This window comes from Myxine glutinosa, chromosome 2 (assembly GCF_964187855.1).
Source record: "Myxine glutinosa chromosome 2, kmMyxGlut1.1, whole genome shotgun sequence".
In the NCBI taxonomy this organism is placed as follows: Eukaryota; Metazoa; Chordata; class Myxini; order Myxiniformes; family Myxinidae; genus Myxine; species Myxine glutinosa.
In genome coordinates, this window is record NC_136262.1 from 242848586 (window position 1) to 242872374 (window position 23789).

At 44.6% G+C, this 23789-nt stretch overlaps 1 protein-coding gene across 6 annotated transcripts in view; it reads right to left on the bottom strand.

Annotated features, from left to right (window-relative positions):
* LCORL (ligand dependent nuclear receptor corepressor like) overlaps positions 1-23789 on the bottom strand; it is a 212492-nt gene that overhangs the window by 25218 nt on the left and 163485 nt on the right. The window lies entirely within an intron of this gene.

The following is a 23789-nucleotide window of genomic DNA, read 5'->3' on the forward strand; positions in this document are numbered from 1 at the left end:
TGAGCTCAGGTGCATCCAATTTCCTTTGATCATCCTTGAGATGTCTCTACAACTTGATTGAAGTTCACCTGTGGCCTATTCAATTGATTGGACATTATTTAGAAAGAAACACACCTTTCTTTACAAGGTCCAACAGTTGACAGTGCATGTCAGAGCAGAAACTCGACAATGAAGTCCAAGGGACTGTCCGTAGAACTCCAAGATATAATTGTGAGGAGGCATAGATCTGGGGAAGGGTATAAAACAATTTCTACAGTGTTGAAAGTACCCAAGAGCACGGTGAGCTCCATCACCAGGAAATAGAAAGAATATGGAACCACCCAGACTCTTCCTAGGGCTGGCCGTCCAACCAAAATCTGAGCAACCAACTCCAAACCCACCTCCTTCAAATTTCCTGTTTTCTTTCCTGAAATTCCCTGTAGTGTCCATCTTGTTTATCCCATGTACCCTGACCCAGCCCTCTCTCTTCCACAGATCTCCTGAGGTCCCTGTTCCCCCTGTTGTTGTGCTTCCCTCTCCTGCTCTTTTTATGATGTTCTATATGCTCGCTCTTTACAAGCCTCAACTTGGTATTCAAAAAAAAAAAACCGGGCAAGAAGGACCGAGGTCAGGGAGGTGACCAATAACCCAATAACCACTGACAGAACGACAGAGTTCCTTGGCTGAGATGGTAGAACCTGCCAGAAGGGCAACAGTCTCTGCAGCACTTCACAAATCTAGGCTTTATGGAAGAGTGGCCAGACAGAAAGGCACATGACAGCATGCCTGGAGTATGCAAAAAGGCACATGACTCAGAGCATGAGGCAAAATATTCTGTGGTCTGATGAGGCGAAAATTTAACTCTTTGGTCTGAATGTAAAGCGCTACATCTGGTGGAAACTGAGCACAGCTCATCACCCTACCGTGAGGAATGGTGGTGGATGCATCATGCTATGGGGATGCTTTTCAGCAGCTGGGACTGGGTGACTTGTAAGGATAGAGGAAACAATGAATTGAGCCAAATACAAGCAAATCCTTGAGGAGAACCTGCTTCAGAGTGTAAAAAGCCCTTTGAATGTGGCAAAGATTTATGTTCCAACAGGACAATGACCCGAAGCATACAGCCAAAGCAACACTGGAATGGCTTCAGAACAAGAACGCAAAAGTCATTGAGTGGGCGAGCCAAAGCCCAGACTTGAATCCCATTGAGAATCTGCGGAATGACTTGAAGATTGTTGTTCACTGACGCTCCCTATCCAACTTGTTGAAGCAAATCTGCAAGGAAGAATGGGAGAAACTCCTCAAATCCAGATGTGCAAAGCTGATACAAACATACATAAGAAGACTTGAAGTTGTAATCACTGCCAAAGGGGCTTCTACGAAGTAATGACTCAGGGGTTTCAACAGTTGTGTAAATTCGATATTTCTGCATTTCATTTTTCATTATTTTGTAAAAATTTCTTAAAAAATAAAAAGTCCACTCACATTATGGGGTATGATGTGCAGATCAGTGACAAAAAAAATCTCAATTTAATCCATTTTAAATTCAGGCTGTAACGTAACAAAATGTGAAAAAGGTCAAGGGGTGTGAACAATTTCTGAAAAGACTATGTCTGAAGTTGATGGTTATATTCTTCCCAGAGGCACAATACAGTATGCTCAAAGAATTATAAAAAGGTGCCTACCTGACAAGAGCATTAAAATCCCCCAATTTCTAAAAAAAAAAAACTGATTTACTGCGTTCCATTAGAAACTAGAATGGTACTCGGTAGAGCTCATACCTCCGACAGGCTGAGTACTTACGTTTTATATCACAATGATAGCCGGTTCTGCACCCGCACCTCAACCAAAATCTAATCGGCTTGTTCTCGTCACCAACCCAAATCATCCACCAAGTTTTGTCATAATTCGTTCACAAGTTTTTAAATATCATGATGTGTATCGTTTTTGGCCCCATCTCTCATTGGTGAAGAATCACTTATGAACTAAATAAAATTCTCAGATCTGGATTCGGATATTCACCGAAATCGAATCAATTTGTGCTTGTCACACAACCAAGCAGTCGACCAAGATTCGTCCGAATCCGTTCATAATGTTTTGAGAGATCCTGCTCACAGTCAAGCAGATAGACAAACGGACAGACAAACAGGGGTGAACATCTACCCACCATCCCCTTCGGTGGTGGAGGTAATTAGATACTAATTTGGCTAACTTGTTTTCCCACACATCATGTGTAACCTTCTGCCATTCAAAATTCAGTAAGAGTACTCCATTTGTTGATACATTTTGACTGAATGCATGTATCTTCTGTCAGCAGACATTCAAGCAATCAGGTGGACACCAGGAGACTCGCATGCCAACTCAGACTTGACAGACTGCTAAAAGCTGCTGAACGAAAAGAAGACCACAGAATATTTCTTCAAATAAGAGATGAAGAGTTGATCGCCTTCGGAATCGAGTATGACAAAACATATTGTTTCCTACAATATGTGAGAACAGACATGTCTCAGTATTTTAACAGGAAGAATCCAGGGAAAGCGTCAGCTATGAATCAATCTTGAGGCAGTTTGCAGGGTACTTGTCTCAGAATGTAGTTGATGAGCTTCATGTCATTCAAAGCAGTGACTTATGAGACATGTACATTGATATACATACGTGTGTGTGTGTGTGTGTGTGTGTGTGTGTGTGTGTGTGTGTGTGTGTGTGTGTGTGTGTGTGTGTGTGTGTAGAGAATGGTGTAGATGCACCACAATACTACAATGAAAAGGTCAAAACCAAAATCTAGGATCTAACCCATTCATATCAAAGGACCCCACCGAGCCAATTAACATCACATCAGCAGTAAAAGCAACCAGCTTAATGAACGTCACCTGAAATAGCAAGTGACTTGCTCAATGCTGAGCAAAAGGGAAATGATGCATTCCCAACTTTTGTGCAGAAGTGGTGACAAAACGTGAAGTTGACTGCTCAATTAAAGGATCAACTGATGACATTTGCCAAAATGGTTAAGTCCAAGCAAACAAAGTAATCTACAATGGTTTTCATCAAGGCTCACTGAGGACTTTTTGCTAAGATGATAATAATCACCCGGAATAAAAAAATTAACATGCAAAATGCCTAAGTATCCACTTGAACCTCTACCATGGTCCCTTGCAACTCCGGATGGTGTGCCGACTGCAACGACCACACTGCTGCACATCTTAGAAGAAAAGGCCGACCCGGCTGAAGATGTGCCTGCATCTGCCATGTGCCTCCTGGGTGGCATGACCACACTGCAGACCTTGAATAATGCCCCAAAGACATGCCGTGAACTGATGTCCTATGTGTTCCATATTCTTTCATCTTGTTCTCAGAATAGCATCAGAGCTGACCATGTCATGAATTAATATCCAGAGTTTTCAATAAAGAACCAGGAGATGAGAAAATGCGATGCAGCTGGGACACCAGATCTACAATCTACAAATCTACAAATTTACAAATTTACAAATTTACAAAAAGATCTACAAATCCAGGAAGGCAGTGCCACTCCAAATGTAAGAAATTTCTCATTAATGGCAAATAAGCAAAACTGGTAACATTCCTGTTGCAAGAATGGCAAAAGCCAGACGATGCTAAGAAAAGTTTGGAATTCAAACCACTAAGTGAACCACCATAAAGAAGGCCACGAGCTTACAGCAAGAGAGAATGGTATACTGGTATAGACTGTAGCAGAGTGGACAAATTGTGCGCAAAACCCAAAAGGAAGCTGACATGCGCATTAGAGTGCATACAATTCCCGTTTATGAAAAATATTCTCATATTGATCTAGTCATACTTTGTTGTTACACTAGCCCCATATAGCATTTCTGTAAAATATTTCGGATTTTGTTTAGACTCCCCCACCATGATTGGGTAAAAATCGGGTACTGCCACTAATGGGCCACTTTGGCCAAATGTGAGGTTGGTTGACAGGTTGGCAGGAGTGCACTCCACGCCTTCCAGCGCCATTTCTGGTTCCTCACCGCCGAGATGGTCCATCTTGCACTGTTCAACGACCTAGTTCCACCCGCCACAAGCACGAACTCAGGCAGGACAGCGTTCTCCTGTCTCCTCAAGAGCGGTTTGGCACCGAATTTGGCAAGCCAAAGTTCTCCCAGCATTGGTCACACTGTCGACGATTCTGGCCGACTTGGCATAACCTGGATCGTGGTTTGTGTTCAAGCTGCTCCAGCTCACGCGGAATTTCTCCTGCTCAGTGTTAGCGACTGGCCGACCTAGTTGGCTAAGATTTGATTTGATTGGGCAATCTAAGATTTGGGCAATCAGTCACAAACGACTATGCCGAGCGTGGCATCAAGCTGAGCTCAGACTACCTGTCGGTCGCACAGTCTGCGCAGAACTTCCAGAATGTTCCACAAGTTGATGAGCATGACGGCCCTTGAACCAAACCTGCATTTGAGGAAGTGCGCAGCAAAGCCAAACTAACTATTTTGTCATGTTTTAAAGAGAAAACAACAAAAAATTGTCACGGTTTTGTAGAATAATAAATTTTTTGAAAAAGTATTCTTTTTTGGGAGGTTCATTTAGTTTGATTTTTTTTTAAATTGGATAATCGGGTAACTACCCCATTATCTAATTTTCAAAAAAATTAATCGAACTAAATTTTTTTTCCAATTTTGATCCCACCACCTTTTAGAAGCCATTTTTGGAATCAGTAACCCTGAATTACTATGAGAAAGTGTTCTTACTTTTATAGAATTCGAAAAATCTCACATTTGGCCAAAGCAACCCATTAGCGGGGGTACCCGATTTTTACCTGATCCTGGTCAGGGGTGCAAACGAAATCGAAAATCCAAAACTGTATTTTACAGAAATGCTATATAGGGCTAGTGTAACAAAACAGAAGTATGACTAGATCAGCTTGAGAATATTCTTCAAAAACGGGGCGTTTGATGCACCCAAACATGCATACTACATCATGCTAGCCATGGCATGTCAGCTGGACAGGAATGCATCATTATCACATCACCTGATCGTACAGATGTAGCTGTGCTGGCATGCACCTCCAGGCACCAAATTAATGCTAGAATGCTCTTCTGTATGGGAACAAAACAGAGACAGAGGTACGTTGATGTCACCGTAGTTGGAAAATAATTGGTGAAGAAGGATGCAGAGCCCCACCTGCAATGTATGCATTCACAGGTTGTGATAGTAGAAGAGCATTTGTGGGCAAAGGCAAAAAGCAGGTATTCCAGCTCGTTGTGTCTGACTCAAACATATGCAGTGCTATGAAAATGCTTGGCACTTCATTTTATGACATAGATGAGAAGCTCCTAGAAGGTTGTGCAACATTTGTGTACTCACTATATGGACTCGGTGGCAATGGCAGTCATAGTGTCAGGTACAAACTCTTTTGCAGCAAGAATGCTCAAACCAGCCATCGACCACCAACAGAGGATGCCCTCAAGCACCATGTTGCACAAGCCAATTATCAGACTTGCATTTGGCACAGATCACTGAACGCATGTGCCACAATACCAAGTCCAGATGTCCATTGGTAGGACGCGAGTAACGGCCATCTTGCAATCCACTAAATGGACCAAATCCAGCTCAAAAAGCTCTCTTGCAACTCATTAGCCACAACTGCAGCAAAGACCACTGTGTGGGAGGCAGATGCTCATGAAGAAAGAATGCAACGGCATTCACTGACATGTGTGGGTGTGCGGAGTGTACCAACACTCAAAACATCGACCGTGTTGATGATTCCAGTGATGAAGAAGACTAGGTGCATGAGCTGAGCAATGGCATCGTACCGAACATCAAAGCCTAACATTGTTTGACAACTGAACGATTTGGTTATCCAGCGAATGTCTACCGATTATACAAGTTAACCAGATGTATTGCGATTCGCTGTGGTAATTTATAGTTAGGTCCAGAACCTCGATTCCGTGACCATTTTCTGGCTAGTAAGGTTTGACGATTGATTTGACTTCTATGGACCTTATATAAAAAAATTAGCACCCATGTCCATCCCAAAAATCCCGGCATTTCCCCCTAAAGGCCCTAACCCAAGATGGCCACCGGCACCATCTTTAAAAATAAAGTTTTGAACAAAAGCACATATAATTATTTAGAAATGCACTTTTTGGGGTAAGTCGACCACAAGGATCTCGAATTTGACATTAGTTTGACGTTACAACATCCTTTTGACCTAAGAATCCAATATGGCCGTCATCTGGGAGAGCAAAAACACAACTTTTGAAAAGGAGCACATGAATAAACATCTTATTTTGCCAGAATCTAGAATAGTCAAAAAACTGAGGCTCTGACGAGAGAATTTTTTCTCGCTGCGTATAGGTGAGTGTGGGTGCATGCGTGCGTGTGTGTGTGTGTGTGTGTGTGTGTGTGGGTGGGGTGGGGGGGGGGGGAGGGTTAATGGGTGTGTTTAATTTCATGCATTTCTATGTTTTAGGTTTCAGCTGTTCGTGATTTGAATTGAGAAGAAAGCTTATGCCAATGACCACCGTTCCGTGTGTGCTCCAGTGTGGTGGGCTTTGCAACAAAGTCACTGATGCCATTACCTCCGCCGAGAGTTGGGAAAATCTCAAGAAGAAGACGCTGTTATGGAGCGGTCTTGACAAGTTCGGAGACGTCCACGCAACAGTCGATTGGGATAATGGCCCCAGCGGACAATGTGTCCATAATTCATGTAGGTTGACCTTATAGAATGTCAAGAAACTAGAACAGACCAAGACAAGGCAGATAAAACGAGAGGTCGAGGAATGCCAAGTTCAGTCTTCGTCTACGTCTGAGGCTTTGCCACCAGCTGCCGCTCCACCTGCAAAGCGGCTGCGATCGAGCGTTCAAGGGCTGATACATGAAAAAACAAAATGTGTCTGGTGCTGTAAACCGGAGTCGCCCAAGCACCCAGAAACAAAGCTGTCCCTGATTTCGTACGATCATGCATGGGCGGCTTTCAAGAGCCACACGGTGATCCTGGAAGATCAGAGCATGCGAGATAGAATCAACTGTTTGATCGATTGTGCAGCTGATCAGCCCGACGCGATTGAGATCCAATATCACAACAAATGCTGGTTGAAATATGTGCGTTGTTACCAGAAAATGAGTGAAGATGACAAACTCCCACGCATGCACAATGTCAATCTCCGTGAAGCTGAGACTATCTTCTTTGACCACATCCGAACAGTTATCTTTGAGGAACATAAGCTAAGGTCACTGCAGAGCCTCCTCAAAGACTACAGTTCTATCATTTCTCGGTATGGCTTCCCAACATCCAGCGTCAAGTCTTCCTTTATCAAAGATATCCTAACCCGGGAGTTTGAGGGCAAGATCGGCGTCCACACCCGCCCTCAGAGGAACCAGAGCGGCCTAGTCTATGATACGTCCGGGGGTGGTTCATATGTGGAAGCAGCGCTCTCCTCCATCGGTGTCAGCAGTGAGCAACTGGTGCGCAACGTGGCCGAGCGGCTCAGGGATGACGTCCAGTCAATCAAACACATCCCCTGGCCGCCGAGAGTCGAAGAGCTAGAAGAGGAGGAAGAGGTATCGCCTCTCACGGTGCAGCTGCTATCTGCTTTGCGGGGGAAAAAGGGGGTAGATCTGTCTCCCAGCACACACTCTCTCGCCTCTCTCATCACACAGTACACCACAAAGTGACCAACAGCTACTGCCATCAATGCCACCGTCACCCTTCACGGGATGACTTGCAGCAAGTAGCTTGTTGATTCTTACTACAAACTGGGCATGGGGATCAGCTACCCGAACGTGCTTCTCCTGCGTGACTTCTAGACCATGCATGACCTCGAGCGGTGCTCGATGTGTCATGACGAGATTGCTGAGGGAGAACCAACATCAGTATCATTGACAATGATGACTTTCTCAACGACACCTTGACAGGAGGGGGTACTGCGCATCGCTGTTACTGGATGTTTCTGCAGCGTCTAGAAAGCTTTGCCTAAAGCAAACGTCCAGGACGAGCAAGTACGCTTAAAAGACGCGAAGACTATGACGCAGTCATTGACTGAGAAGGCGTCTGAGTTGCAGAGAGTTACGCCGTATAGGACCATCAAACGCAGTGAGCCACCTATTCGCCCTAAGCCCACTACGTTCTCATCAAGTACAGAACATCAGCGCAAGCGGAGCATTATTCATGCCCTCGCTCGAGCGGACGTGAATGGTGACCGCCCTGATGTTGCTAAGCAGACTATCCCTTCCGACAACGGGTTTCATGCTGGCTTGAATACGGAGCATGGCAAGAGCAAGGCATATTTTTACACGTCTTACAATCAGCCGCCAAACAAGTCAGTTGTGAATGCCATCATGGACAGGCTGTCTACCATCATCACCGCTAAGCGCATGCCCTTCGCTTTCTTAGTGGGAGATCATCCAGTGTATGTCCTCATCACCCTGCTCAAGGCCGAGAACGTAAACAAATACCGTGACATTGTGCCCTTTCTAGGTCCCTTTCATACACAGTGTGTGATGATGAGTGCTATCTACAAGCACTACAAGGGGAGTGAGCTGGGAGATGTACTTGTGGCGGGAGGAGTTATTGCCGAGGGCTCTGTCGATCGTGCACTGAAAGGCAAGCATTACAAGAGGGGGCTGCATTGCTTGAGGCTCATGTATGAGGCACTCATGAGTCAGCTGATGCAGGAGAATATCACGCCCCACCTGGCTGATGATACAAGGGAGAATCTTGAGATTCTGAGAGATACAAGTATCTCCCAAGAAGCTCGCGCTGCTGCCCATGCGGCACTGGAGGAGGATGTTGGCCTCGAGAGCCTCGTCACCAATTTATTCACCCATGTGGAGACCAGTGACATGGCAGACTACTGGAGGGACTTCCTGTCGATGACGGATGTGCTCATGCAGAATGTGCATGCAGTCCATATCTGTAACTGGGATGAGTACCTCAGCTTTCTATGCGTCATGCTGCCGTGAATGGTAGCATACGACAACAATAGGTATGGGAGGTGGCTACCTGACTTCTGGGCGAGGCTAACAGCTCTCCCTGATGATCAGGTCGCGTTCCTTCAAACTGACTTCACTCAGTCCATCACAGGCAACCCCTACTCCAACATGGCTTGGGATATGTGGATCGAATGTACCATGAACAAGGGGAGTAAAATGAAGTCTGGGTGGCTCTCCATCCTCCAGAATGAGAAGCAGCTACTGGTGGAGGTGCACTCCAGAAATGTGAACAATGTGGCCCAGATCAGGGCGGCTCATAACGCCCTGGCCAACCAAAGAGAAACCAAAAGGAAGCACATGGAATGCAGCCCAAAACGAATGCGAGAAGATGAGCAGTGCGTGCAGGACCTGGTCGCATGTATGCATGAGTTTAACTCCTTTCCATTCGACCCATCGTCACCTACCCTCCGCACCCTACAATCAGCCATGCCTGCCACTGATGAGCTCGTTGCTGACCTCAACTCGGCTGGTGGTGCGGGGGATGAAAAGTTGACCAGCTTCTTGCAAGAGTGGGTGTTCAGTAAGAATACCTCCCTCCATGCACCCGACCCTCTGAGCAAACGCTTGACTTTCTCCAAGATGCCAGACACGGAGAAGCCCGGAGGTGAACTCAAAGCAAGAGTTGCTGAGATGGAGCGGAGTGCTCTCAAGGCAGTGATCGACTTGGTCGAGGTCAGTCAGCTTGTGGACCTCACGGAATTGTTGGAACATCGTGTTGTCGAGGAGTGTGGCGCCTTATTCAACTCCAACTGCACATACAGGAAGACACAAAAGAGCAAGCTAATCCAGAGGCTCTCTCTGCAGTCTTTAGTTTGACAGGAACCCTACACCGCTCTCATCGACATGGGCATGATTTGGAGGATGGCAACTCCATCAGCAGAAGATCGGCAAACGCAATATGGCATCACGTACAAGTGGTCGGACTACGTCCATAAGGTGTCATCAATCATCCTTGCCCGCCATGGTGATGCTGAACGTATCATATGTATGAACTGTAATGAAATTGTGTCTAAGTTGAACCCAGGTGCTATGCTGTCTTCGACCACTGAGAGGCTTCCATAAGAACTCGGACGGACATCGCTCTGACACATTCCTGTGACATTTATTCTGTGTGGTAGTGCATACTCGAATGGTGCGTATTGCTAGATGTTCCAGGCTTGCTTGCACTAATTGCTAATCCATTGTTACTTCTATGATTATGGTATACTGATACAATGCTTGTTGATTTCTTACAGGTGTTGCTAGAGATCGAAACTGAATTAAACCTACTATTGGGACAATGTTGTAGATCTGGTTTTTACAACAATTAATTCAGTTTCGTCTCTTCATCCTGAACGAGAACAACATGGCCCATAAGCTGATACAAGTTCCAATTCTCAGCGCAGACCCCCAAGCGCCGGACGCGTCTGCACAATTGTTACACTGGTTGCAGCTCCTGACCAACCATCTGAATGCGCAGGAGGAAATCACCGCAAACTCGAAGCTTGCGGTGTTGCAGTCCAAGGTGAACCATACTGTGTACATGTCGATCTCTCAGTGCGCTACGTACGATACTGCTGTGGCCGAGCTGAAACGTATCTACATCAAAACACGGAGCGTGGTCTACACCAGACATCTGCTTGCGTCTCGTCGACAAGAACCCACGGAGACAATTGACCAATTTGCTCAAGACCTCCGACGATTATTGAAGGACTGTACCCCCGAGGTTCGCACCCATGCACAAGTTTGTGACGACCTTGCTCGCGATGCTTTTGTCTCTGGCATTAGATCGCAGGTCGTCAGACAAAGATTGCTCGAAGAAGCCGATTTGACCCTAGAAACAGCCCTTCAGTTATCTCATGTGTACACCGAAGTGCAAGTACAAGCCGACGCGTATGAACGCCCATACATCTCTGCAGGGATATCCCGATCAACACGACCAGAGAGCGCTACCGCCGAGCTAGCGGATGCTGCATCTCCGTTGGAATCGGAGACACCCGACGCACTCGACCCGGGTTTGACCGCGGCCGCTGCAGCCGGACCCAAGGCAGGATGTCAAAATGATGTTATGCCAAACCAATGTCAGATTCGGAATCCTCATGGTCGACTTTTGTCATCTTGGCAAAACTTGGATGGTGCCGACGGCCATCTTGGATTTGGGCCTATAGGAAAAAAATGCCGGGATTTTTGGGAGGGACATGGGTGCTAATTTTTTAAAATAAGGTCCTTAGAAGTCAAATCAATCGTCAAACCTTACTAGCCAGAAAATGGTCACGGAGTCGAGGTTCTGGACCTAACTATTACCAACATCCAGTAACGTCTCAGCTAAACATTTAAAATGTGAAGGCTCGGTGTTTTATTTCATGTTGTGGTACTGTAAGGTGTCAAAATGCAACCCCAACTACACAACAGAGAGTATATTGCAGAAGAAAAAGAATGTTTGCATTGATTAGCAACCATGTCCAGACACAGCGGAAATGCTCATTTATGGGGTACGGTTAGAAAACTAACGATAAAATGTGAAGTGTTCAAAGTAGCACTCCAAATTATGCAAAAATAAAACGTGGAAGAATATGGGAATGCCAAAACCTATTAATAACTGGAATACTCTTACCCAATCATGAATGGCAGAAGTTTGCACACAATATGTTGAAAAAAGTGAGCAAAATTTGCGTCTAATTTCTAATGCAAAACAAACAAAAGATATTTTAAACAAGCGTTACGCCTAGGTCCCCCGTCGGTGAAGTGATGTGAGTTGACAAAGTGGAAGACGCAAGGCGGCCATCTTGGATTTTGATGTGGCGACCCAATTTTCAATAGTGTTCTCCCTTATGCGTAGATACACCCACACACCAGATTAGAAGTTAGTAGTTCATTTATTTTTCAAGATATTCCGCTCACAAGGTTCAGACATACATGGCGGCGGCCATCTTGGATTTTGACGTGGCGACGCAATTTTCAATAGCGTTCTTCCTTATGCGTAGATGCACCCACACACCAGATGAGAAGTTAGTAGTTCAGTTATTTTTCAAGATATTTCGCTCACAAGGTTCAGACATATATATGGTGGCGGCCATCTTGGATTTTAACGTGGCGACCCAATTTTCAATAGCATTCTTCCGTATGGGTAGATACACCCAAACACCAGATTAGAAGTTAGTAGTTCGTTTATTTTTCAAGATATTTCGCTCACAAGGTTCAGACATATATATGGTGGCGGCCATTTTGGATTTTGACGTGGCGACCCAATTTTCAATAGCGTTCTTCCTTATGCCTAGATATACCCACACACCAGATTAGAAGTTGGTACTTCGCTTATTTTTCAAGATATTCCACTCACAAGGTTCAGACATACATGGCGTCAGACATACATGGCGGCGGCCATCTTGGATTTTGACGTGGGTTGCACCCACACACCAAATTAGAATTCGGTCCTTCGCTTACGCACGCACGCACGCACACCCGCACGCACGGACGGACGGACGGACGGACACACGGACGGAGGGGAAAACCATAGTCCCCCTTTCACTCCGCGTTCGACGGGGGACAATAAAATTGTGTGATGTAATGCTCCCGTCAGTTCCGGAGGCACCTTTTGCCAATTTATTAGAGCATATTGTGCCTATGGGAAGAATATAGCCATAAACGTCCGGGGTACATTGTATACCCAGGTCGTGCAACGAAAATGTATATTTTGGGAATTTGGCCCACACACTAAAGAAATTCTACATTTAACTTTTCATGTTATAAAATTCGTTAAATAATGAGGGTTGCTCATAACAAACTAGAAGCGTGACCGATGAAAATTTTCCCACCTGTGAAACCAACTTATACATTCTCTTCAATCAATCATTCAATCTCATTCATTCCTCCAGGTCGATGTCGATTCATTCAGGAATCATTCAATTCAGGATTCCATCAACACTTTTGAAAAAAAAAAATTCAAAAATGTTGAAAATCTGAAAATGTTTGAAATTTTGAATTTAGAAATTTTGAAAAGAAATTGATGTCGATTCAGGATGGTCGATTCATTCCATCAACACGGTCGACGTTTTATCCTCTCCACCCCTCCCACCCCCCCCGTGTGCCTCCTCCCCCCAAGCCCTCTTCCTCCCACAGATCTCCCGATGTCCCTGTTCTCCACTGTTGTACTTGTGTGCTTCCCTCCCTCTCCCCATCTTGTCTCCCGCTCCCTTTATCTTATGACAGTATGTCTTTTTGTGATTAATGTTAGCTCTTACACGAGCCTCGATCTTGTATACAAAAAAAAAAAAAAAGAAGTTATTCAAGACAGCTGTTTCACCACCATCTCAGATCATCACCAATCGAAAGCCAAGATATTGTCTAACCTCGTTAACCACTGCCCCCTTCCACATCCAATACCACCTTCCATATTTCCACTTTTTCCCTCCTGAGAGTTTCCCTCTGTATCCATCTTGTCTGCCCCATTCCTCCCCACATGCATTGTTTGTTCAGGTATCAATCTGTTTTATCCTTCAAATCCACTGTTGGTGTCCACCCTATCTCTATATACTGTTTATCTTATTCTGTTGCATCCTGGGCCGTTCAGTGTTCTCGCTCTTCCACAAGCCTCGACTATGTACACAAAAAAACTGGAATGGCACTCAGAAGAGCGCATACCTCCACAAGGTTAAACAGTTTACGTTTTGTATCCACTGATATGGCAGATCTCCATCCGCACCTGAATAAAAAGCTAATCGGCGTGTTCTTGTCACTTACCCAACTCATCCACCAAGTTTTGTCAAAATCTGTGGACAACCTTTTGAAAGGTTATGTTCCATATCATTTTTGGCTTTATCACTCAATGGTGAAGAATCACTTTCAAAATTAAAAAAATATATTCTAACATCCAGATCCAGTTCTTCACCAAAATCGAATTGATTCGTCCTGGTCTCATCCAAAACCTGCACCAAGTAACTTGTTCATAAAGTTTTGTCCAAATTCGTTAATAACCTTTTGAGATATCATGCTGTATATTGGTTCTAGCCCTATCACTCAATGGTGGAGAATCACTTTAAAAATTATCTGATCCAGATCCGGATCATCACCAAAATCTAAGCATTTTGTCCGTGTCACATAACCAACCTCTCCAACAAATTTTGGCCGAATATGTCAACAACTTTTTGAGATATCCTGTTCACAAACAGACAAACGACCAGACACAGGGGCAAAAAGATAACCTCCATCCACCTTCGGTGGCGGGCATAAAATCTATTAATGCTGCGCTCTGATGCCCTATGCTTTAAAAACCTTTGGAAATCTGAGTACACTTTAGTATGCAGCACCAGAGTTCTTCATATAATTTTTGTTTTCAGGTTTCATTCTCAGCAGCACCAGGCTTCAAGAGATCAAAATACCACCAATCACTGATGATATGGAGTCACAGGATGACTGCGGGAAAGATCACAAAGCCTCACTCCCAAATTTTTTGCAAAAGTTTTCAATTTTGGGCTATTGTAAGGATTGTGCATGCACTGGGAAGGACTGTGCATGCAATGGGGGTGCCCACACATGCATGCCTCTATGTTAGTTGCATTCAAGCTTGGTGATCTTAACGAAAACCGCTGGCAGAGTTGAACTTAACAAAAACCGCTGGCAGGAAGTGTTGTTTTGTGGAGCAAGCCATACTTGTGGAAGGACGAAAAGCTAATTATTGATGAACCAAAAATCATGTTGATGAAAAAATAATGCAAAAATCCTTTGGGAGAGAAGTGTTTTGGGCCAATAGATGGAGTAGAATCAATTAGGTAGATACACGACATGACCAAAAGCATGTGGACACCTGAGCATCACACATCTCATTCCAAAATCATGTGCATTAGTATGGATTTGGTCCCTCCTTTGCTGCTATAAAAGCCTGCACTCTTCTGGGAAGGCTTTCCACTAGATGTTGGAACATTGATGTGGGGATTTGCTTCCATTCAGCCACAAGAGCATGAGTGAGGTCAGGAACTGATGTTTGGCGATTCGGCCTGGCTCGCAGTCGGAGTTCCAATTCATGCCAAAGGTGTTCGATGGGGTTGAGGTCAGGGCTCTGTGCAGGCCAGTCAAGTTCTTCCATACCGATCTCGACAAACCATTTCTGTATGGACCTCGCTTTGTGCATGGGGGCAATGTCATGCTGAAACAGAAAAGGGCCTTCCCCAAACTGTTGCCACAAAGTTGGAAGCACACAATCGTCTAGAATGTCATTGTATGCTGTAGCGTTAAGATTTCCCTTCAATGGAACTAAGTGGCCGAGCCCGAACCATGAAAAACAGCCCCAGACCATTATTCCTCCTCCACAAAACTTTACAGTTGGCATTTTGCGTTGATGCATGTAGCGTTCTCCTGGCATTCGCCAAACCCTTTCCGTTTCTGGTGTTTGTTCCCCTTCCATCCCATCCCCTCCCTTACCTCAAACGGCCACACAGCTGACTCCGCACGTGAAAAAGCTGAATGCCTCAACTCTGTGTTTGCCTCAAAATCTTGTGCCCCAAACCCATCCCTCTCTGTACCCACCGTACCCAGTCATACCCAGCTGCTCCTGGACTCTCTGTCCTTCTCTCCTGATAAGGTGGAGAAGTTTCTGTCAATCCTCAACTATGATTCTGCAACTGGACCAGACGGCATCAGCCCACGGGTCCTAAAATCCTGCTCTGCCGCTCTATCTCATCCTCTCTCTGTTTTCTTCAGACTCTCTTTTGCTCAAGGTCATCTGCCATCAGCGTAGAAATCAGCCAACATTACCGCTTTACACAACAAAGGTGCAAAAACAGATCCTTGCAACTACAGACCAATCGGCCTTCTCCCAATTATCATCAAAGTCATGGAATCCATCATTGCTTCGGATATCAAATCTTTCCTCTTTTCCAATGGCTTGATCTCTGATCATCAATTTGGTTTCAGACCAGGTCACTCTACTCTGGACAGGCTGCTTCTGCTGTCTCAACAATGGATGGAGGTCCTCAATGCCAAACAGGAAATTAAAGCTGTCTCCCTTGACATATCACATGCCTTCAATACGGTCTGGCACCCCGCTCTGCTCACAAAACTCTCCTCCTATGGGATCCATGGAAATCTCCATACATGGCTTGCGGACTTCCTCTCTGGTCGAAGTCAACATGTGGCCCTGAATGGGGTTCTCTCGTATCCCCTTCCTGTTAAGGCTGGAGTTCCTTAAGGCAGTGTTCTGGGCCCTGTGCTTTTTCTGGTCTTCATCAATGATCTCGATGACTCTTTTGAAAATCCTCTCTATCTCTTTGCGGATGACTCCAAACTCTGCTGCTCCATTCCTCATATCTCAGCTCGGCAGTCTGCAGCCTCACTCTCTGCAGACCTGGACAAAATCACAGACTGGTCAAACAAGTGGAACATGTCTTTCAATCCTGACAAATCTCACACTCTTACTATGTCTCTCCGAAAAGACCGACTGAACAACCCTCCCATCTACTTTCTGAACAATCCTCTCCAAGAAGTTCTGTCACTCAATCTTTTGTGTCTCACTATCTGCCATGATATTTCCTGGGAAAACTACATTTCCAAGCTGGCCTCCAAAGCCAGTCGCCAACTGGACATCCTCCATCATGCAAGGTTCTTCTTTGGCACACCTGAGCTCCTCACCACATACAAGGCTTTCATCCGCAGCTCAATGGAGTACTGCTCTCCCCTCTGGTCTGGTGCTCCTGCCTCACACCTAGCTCGTCTTCACGCTGTTGAAACCAAAGCGTTCAGAATCAATGGAATCTCCCGCAATGACGCTATCTCCGAGGGCCTTTCACTTACTCACCACAGGCAGGTAGGTGGTCTTCCGTCTTCTACCGACTCCTCTCCGGCCTTGCTCCCCCAGCTCTCTGTCCCCCAAATATTCCTACAGGTCGCACAAGATCTGCCTGCAACCCTCTTATGGTTAAACTGCCAAAATCAAGACTCTCTGCTCACCTTCACTCCTTCATTCCTCTTTTCTCCCACCTCTGGAACAAACTTCCTCACTCTCTTCAATCCCACTCCTCCCTCCAGGTCTTTAAAACGGCTGTTCACCACCATCTCTTATCTTCCCCAATCCAAAACCTTGATCTTTTCTACCCCTGCTAATTTCACCCCAAATCCACTTTTTTGAGGTGACTTTTGACTTCTTTCCTGGAAGTCCTTGGTGTCCTTGCGTTTTATACCTATCCTGCCTCCCCCCAGGCCCTCTCCCTCCCACACATCTCCCGATGTGCCTGCTCTCAAATGTTGTGTTTGTGTGTTTCCTCCCCTTCTCTCCCCATCTTGTCGACCGCTCCCCTTTTTATATACTTTGTTTGCTTGTTTGTTTGTTTGATAAATGTTAGCTCTTTCACAAGCCTCGACTCTGTATACAAAAAAATAAAAAAATAAAAAATATTCTGTCTTCTACAGACTCCTCTCCGGCCTTGCTCCCCAGCTCTATCTGTGCTCTGTCACCCAAATATTCCACCAGGTCGCACAAGATCTGCCAGTAACCCTCTTCTGGTGAAATTGCCAAAATCAAACTCTCTGCTCACCTTCACTCCTTCATTCCTCTTTACTCCCGCCTCTGGAACAAACTCCCTCACTCTCTTCAATCCCACTCCTCAGTCCAGATCTTTAAAACAGTAGTTCACCACTATCTCTTATCTTCCCCCATCCAAAACCTTGATCTCTTCTACCCCCGTTAATTCACTCCAAAACCACTTTTTTTTTCTTTGAAATACCGACTTTTTTCTTTCCTGGAAGTTCTAGCAGTGTCCATGTGTTTTATACTTCCCCCACCCCCACCCTCCCCGCCTTCTCATGCCTCCTCCCCCCCAAGCCCTCTCCCTCCCACAGATCTTCTGTTGTCCCTGTTCTCTGCTGTTGTACTTGTGTGCTACTCTCTCTCTCTCAATCTTGTCTCACACTCCCTTTTTATGTATGCTTTGTGTGTCCATTCGTTGTTGTTTTTTGTGATTGATGTTAGCTCTCACACGAGCCTTGGTTGTATTAAAAACAAAAAACAAAAAACAAAAACCCAGATCCGTCCGTCGGACTGCCAGATGGTGAAGCGTCATTCATCACTCCAGATAACGTGTTTCCATTGCTCCAGAGTCCAATGGCGACAAGCTTTACACCACTTCAGCCGACGCTTGGCATTGTCCATGGTGATCTTAGGTGTGTGTGCAGCTGCTCAGCCATGGAAACCCATTTCATGAAGCTCCCGACAAACATTTGTTGTGCTGACGTTGCTTCCAGCAGTTTGGAACTCGGTAGTCAGTGTTGCAACCGAGGACAAATGATTTTTACTTGCTACATGCTTCAGCACTCGGCGGTCCCGTTCTGTGAGCTTGTCTGGCCTACCACTTCGAGGCTGAGCTGTTGTTGCTCCTAGACATTTCCACTTCACAATAACAGCAGTAAAAGTTGCCCGGGGCAGCTCGAGCAGGGCAGAAATTTGACGAACTGACTTGTTGGAAAGATGGCATCCTATGACGGTGCCATATTGAAATTCACTGAGCTCTTCAGTACGGCCCTTTCTACTGCCAATGTTTGTCTATGGAGATCGCATGGCTGTGTGCTTCATTATATATATACCTGTCAGCAATGGGTGTGGCTGAAATAGCCAAATCCACTAATTAGAAGGGGTGTCCACATACTTTTGGTCATGTAGTGTATCTTGAGTACTGCATAATGGAAAGAAAAGGTAAAATTATTTGATGTAAATACATAAGCAGACAGAGTTAGTGGCCCAACTATCGCTCTGCATGTGTGTGTGATGTGTCGCAGTTCCACCACAAGCTTTAGAGAGCCTGTAAATAAAAAAGGAATTATGGGATAGTTAATACAAGTACACACGACAGGCAAAATGGATACACCTCTCTTTGTATCCTGCATTACAGCAACGATATATTATTTACAACACATTACGCAATTAATATTCATAATACAGTACAATGTAAAACTAGAGTTCATTGAACATGATGCCCCATGCAGCATTATTATTTTGTATGCAGCCTGCCGTTGCATCATTATTGGGGGCGCGGCTGTACCGCCGATGCAGTGTCCACTGTTTCCAATAAGCTACTACTCATTTTTCCGACCTTGGAAGGACGACAGGCTGAGCGAATCGGCACAATTGCCACAACAAAATATTGCGCAAAAATTCACCATTTTAACTCCTATTTTAAAAAATGTAAATACAATGATGCAGCCAATGTGTAGTTTCATTTTGTTGGCTTGTACTCCAAGATAGCAGACACCAAATGTAGTGACTTCACATGCACCAAAACAACACCTCGTTTGTTATTTAGCTACAAGTTGTTCATTACGGGATTCTCCCTTCCCTACTCAATGAGGATCAGGGCATCACTAGCTTTTTAGAAGGGGGATTCGGATTCTAAACTGAGGCTGAGCAACAGGTTGACGGTGTAATATCGCCAACAAGATGGCGGAAATAACCACGTAATGGAGAGCAGACTATGCGTGGAACACAATGTGTAAGTCTTGCTCGCAGAATTCACCGGTATTAGGATGTATTTTCTTGTTAATCACAGCCAAAGTTCTCAAGTGTGATTTTATCCTTTTATGACACTCACAAAGATTTTTCTGAAAATTAATTTATGAGAAAAAATGGAATTTTATCGATCAGGTTTCAAAGCCACACAAAGGTCCTTAAAGAGCCGCATGCGGCTTTGGAGCCACAGGTTCCCGACCTCCGTGTTAAGTTGTTCTGAAGAAAGTTTTTAAAAACGTTTCTCTTTTCAATCCAAGACCACCATCTGGCCACCAGACCACATGACGAATTATTATGTCATAAGTGCAATTCTTCACTCACATTTGGTCGTAGATCAGATATAGGAAGTTTCAGATTTTTCGGATAAGGACTTAGATTTAACCAATCATGGCTGGAATGCCACTTAACCTATGACATCATCGTTATCATGCTATATACCCCATGGGGAGGTGAATTTTGCTAAGTTTCAATTTTTTTTGTTGAGCGGTTTCAGAGATGATGATGTCCAAATCTTTCTCTTTAATTCCAATATGGCCCTTCCATGTCACCCATAACGTCAGAGTTATCAATAAAATATTCCCCATAGGGAGTCCCTCTTATGTTTAAAGTTTCACATTGATCGGACAAGCGGTTGCAGAGAAAAACAAATTTAAAGCCGACGTGGACATACAGACAGACAGACATATGCGTGACAATGATCTCGCAACCACTTCGGGCTTGGCTAAAAATATTTCATTCAAGCAAAAAAAAAAATTATACAGACTTGGCATTTAATATGGAATATTTTTTTGTGGGGGTGAACTTACTTTTCAAGATGACTTAGAACCAAAAGTTCATTGGAATTATGTTGAAATTATTCTAGATTTTGTTAATGTGACCTTTAAAAGAAACAAAAACCACATTTGACATTTCGAAGCAAATAAATTGATCCTTGAAAGTGATGTAAACTGATATCGAACTCAATTCACGGACAGTACTGTGTTAAACTTCTGTGCGTTTTCCAGAAGTATCTCTATTTTGCACATTAGCCAAAAAATTTTTTCAACAAAAACAAAAGTTAAATTACGACTGGGATTACAGACAGTAAAATTACAGTTCAGTACTTCGTGTAACCCCCACGAGCATTCAGGAGAGCACGTACACGTTGAGGCATGCTGTTCACGAGATTTGCCAAGGTTTGGACAGGAATCGCTTGCCATGCAGTCACAATAGCCTGCTGCAATTCACGCACAGAGGCAGGCTGCTGGTCCAAGTTGTCGATTTGACGCGTTAATTATGCCCACAAGTTCTCTATCGGATTCATATCCGGGGACATGGCAGGCCACTCCATATGCTCTACACCACGGTCAGCAAGAAAGTGTTGGATCATGCGAGCACGATGAGGCCGTGCATTGTCATCTTGGAAGACAAAGTTTCCTCGAAAGGCTGCACGAGCAAATGGAAGCAATGTTTCTTCCAGAATGACCATGTACTTGAACTGGTTCAGGTTTCCATTCAGTACAACCAGGTCAGTTTTGCCCCCTGCATGAAAAGCAGCCCAAACGGTCACCCCACCACCTCCAGCTTGGACTCTTGGCACTATACAATCTTCGTTGTAGGCTTCATGCACTTGTCTGCGCACTCGGACGCGGCCATATTGACGATAGACCAGAAATCTAGACTCGTCACTGAAGATCACGTGATTCCAGTGTCCTGGCTGCCATTGACGGTGCTCTCTGGCTGTGTTGTCTGGTCAGGCGTGGCTTTCTCAGGGGACGCCTGGCACGATAGCCTGCTTGAACCAGTCATTGGTTGACTAGCCTTCTGGATAAAGGCACATTTGTCAGTTGCTGCCACTCAGCCCTACGCCGATTAGCTGACTTGGAACGGCCATTGCGGACTAACCGGTGCAGCTGGCGATCATCTCTCCTTGTGGTTCTGCGGGGACGTCCTGACCTCGGTATTGGAGTAGGGACACCCCTCTGAGCATTTCGTTTCAGGATCTTTGACACCTGACCTTGAGTGATGCCATACTGCCGAGAAATAGCACGCTGTTTCATGCCGGAATTTCGTAAAGCCACCACTCCATGACAAACAGAATTGTCGAGTTGACGGACCATCTCCAGAGGAAGCGGCAATAACTTTTGTAGACGTGCAGCAGTTGTTTTCCACCAATACAGAATGCAACAACCCTTATATACCCGATTGTGAAGCCAATCGTCAAATGTACCTGTCCGTACATTTTGTCACGCCACCTGTGATATAATCCTGTTGTTGACTTCTTGCTGCGACAGACAATCAGGGACATGGTTCTTTTAACAAAGAAATCACCGAAGCGTAAAAGAAACTCACCAGATTGATATACTGAGTTCAGAAAGTAAACCCAAGTCAAGAAAAAAAAAAAATCCATATTAAATGCCAAGTCTGTATATCTATACAATGTCAGTAGATACGTTGGTGTGAGGGATGACATCTATAATAGCACGTGACATCTAAACTATTAGTACAGGTCATCAGCTGATCAAGATACCTGGCCATGAAAGCATTGTAGTAATTTTAAACGACTCGTATTAAATCTACTAGCAACGGCACACGCCCTATGGGCGGGGCTTCAATTGGGAGGCCCAAATGAAAGGCAAAATATCAGAAATTCAAGGCTTTTTATTTTATTTTAAACGATTTATATAAACATCCGTTAAATCATATCACACACAAATCATCAAAATCTAAACAGTATTTGTTTGTGGAATTTCAATAAAAGTCACATCACTGTTCATATTGGTAAATAGTATTCCATCGTGTTTGGAAAAACTGGAAAATTTGAAAAATTGGAAGAACAATATACCCTATTTTACACTCCAGGGGGTCCCAGGATGGATTACCCACCCAAAATTTCGTTGCGATCGGTTCAGCCGTTTTTGTGGTACCTGGGAACAGACGGACAGACAGACAGACAGACATTTGGTGAATTATAGTAAGATGTACACCTAAGTGTTTTGGAACCTGTAAATAGATTTAATAGAATCTTAGGCCAAGTGGACTGAAGTGGGAAAGCACCTATTTATTTTGCTGGCAAGACGATATTGTAGCAAATTTTATTTAACATACAATTTTGGAAAAATACACAAAAAGTTATCTACATAAGAGTAGGAATAATTGGAGTGATGTGAGGGAAAACCGAGGATGTACCTGCGTCAAGTGACTGGAAATGTATTAAGGCTTTCCTCATTACCTTTATCATCATTAAGTGATTCTTCACCATTGAGCGATAGGGCCAAATACGATATGTAGCAAGATATTTCAAAACGTTGTGGACGACTTATTACAAAACTAGATGGATGAGTTGGTTAGGCAACAAGAACAACCCATTTAGATTTTGGTTCAGGTCTGAATTCAGATCTGGCCTATCGCGGTGGGATACAAAACGCAACCTGTTCAGCCTGGCAGAGGTATGCTCTCTCCCAAGTGCCGTTCTAGTTTTTCTGCATCTGGGAATAAATTTTCCTTCTCCGGAATTGGTTTGGCTCACTCAGGCCAGCTGAGACTTTGTTGCACGCTGCAGATTCCAAATTCGAAATGCTGCTTGTGTTAATCAGTGGCGTATATCACACACTATTGAAACCTCTTTACAATATATGGGGAGGATGCATATGGACTCAACAAATTATGAAGGTACAGGAAAGAGAAGAGAGAGGATGTTTGCGTTATATGGAAGGTTAATGGCACTAGAAAAGATTGCAGGCTGGGATAGGGCATGTCATGAGATGGTTGTGAACCACCTGCTTGAAACCCTGGATGTAAAAGTCAGATTGAACAGTCTCTGGAAGGAGGTACCACAAACGAGAGAAAATAGCAATGAAAGAGTGGAGGTCTCCAAAGAGGCACACAGTAACAGCCTCCTCGACCTGAAGAGGGGCAGGAAAGAAGCAGATCATCGACCTGTCTTCCATCGAGAGAAGCAAACCTTGTGCTTTAGCCTCACAATACCTACAGTATTCCATTGAGCCAATAATGTTGAGCGTTTTTGATTTTAGAGATTCCTGGAAAGACAGATCCGATGATGGGGCTTCAGCACATAGGGGAAAACAGTATTCCATTGAGCTCGGGATAAAGTCCTTGCAGGCTGCGAGTAGTTCTGATTTGTCAAGGAAAGACTAGGAATGACACCAGATGCCCAGTCTGTGGCTAACTTTGTCGGTCAGTTTTACGATGTCCCGTATTTGGCCCAGGAGATATCACAGCTGATTGTAAGGCCTAGACATGGTCAAGAGACCGAATCTTTTATAGTGGCTGACTAGAAAAGATATGTGGTTTTGTTTGAAGATCCTTCTGGAGTGACAGCATGAGATGGTTTCTGTCTTTCGAAAAATAAATGAAAACAATGAGATGA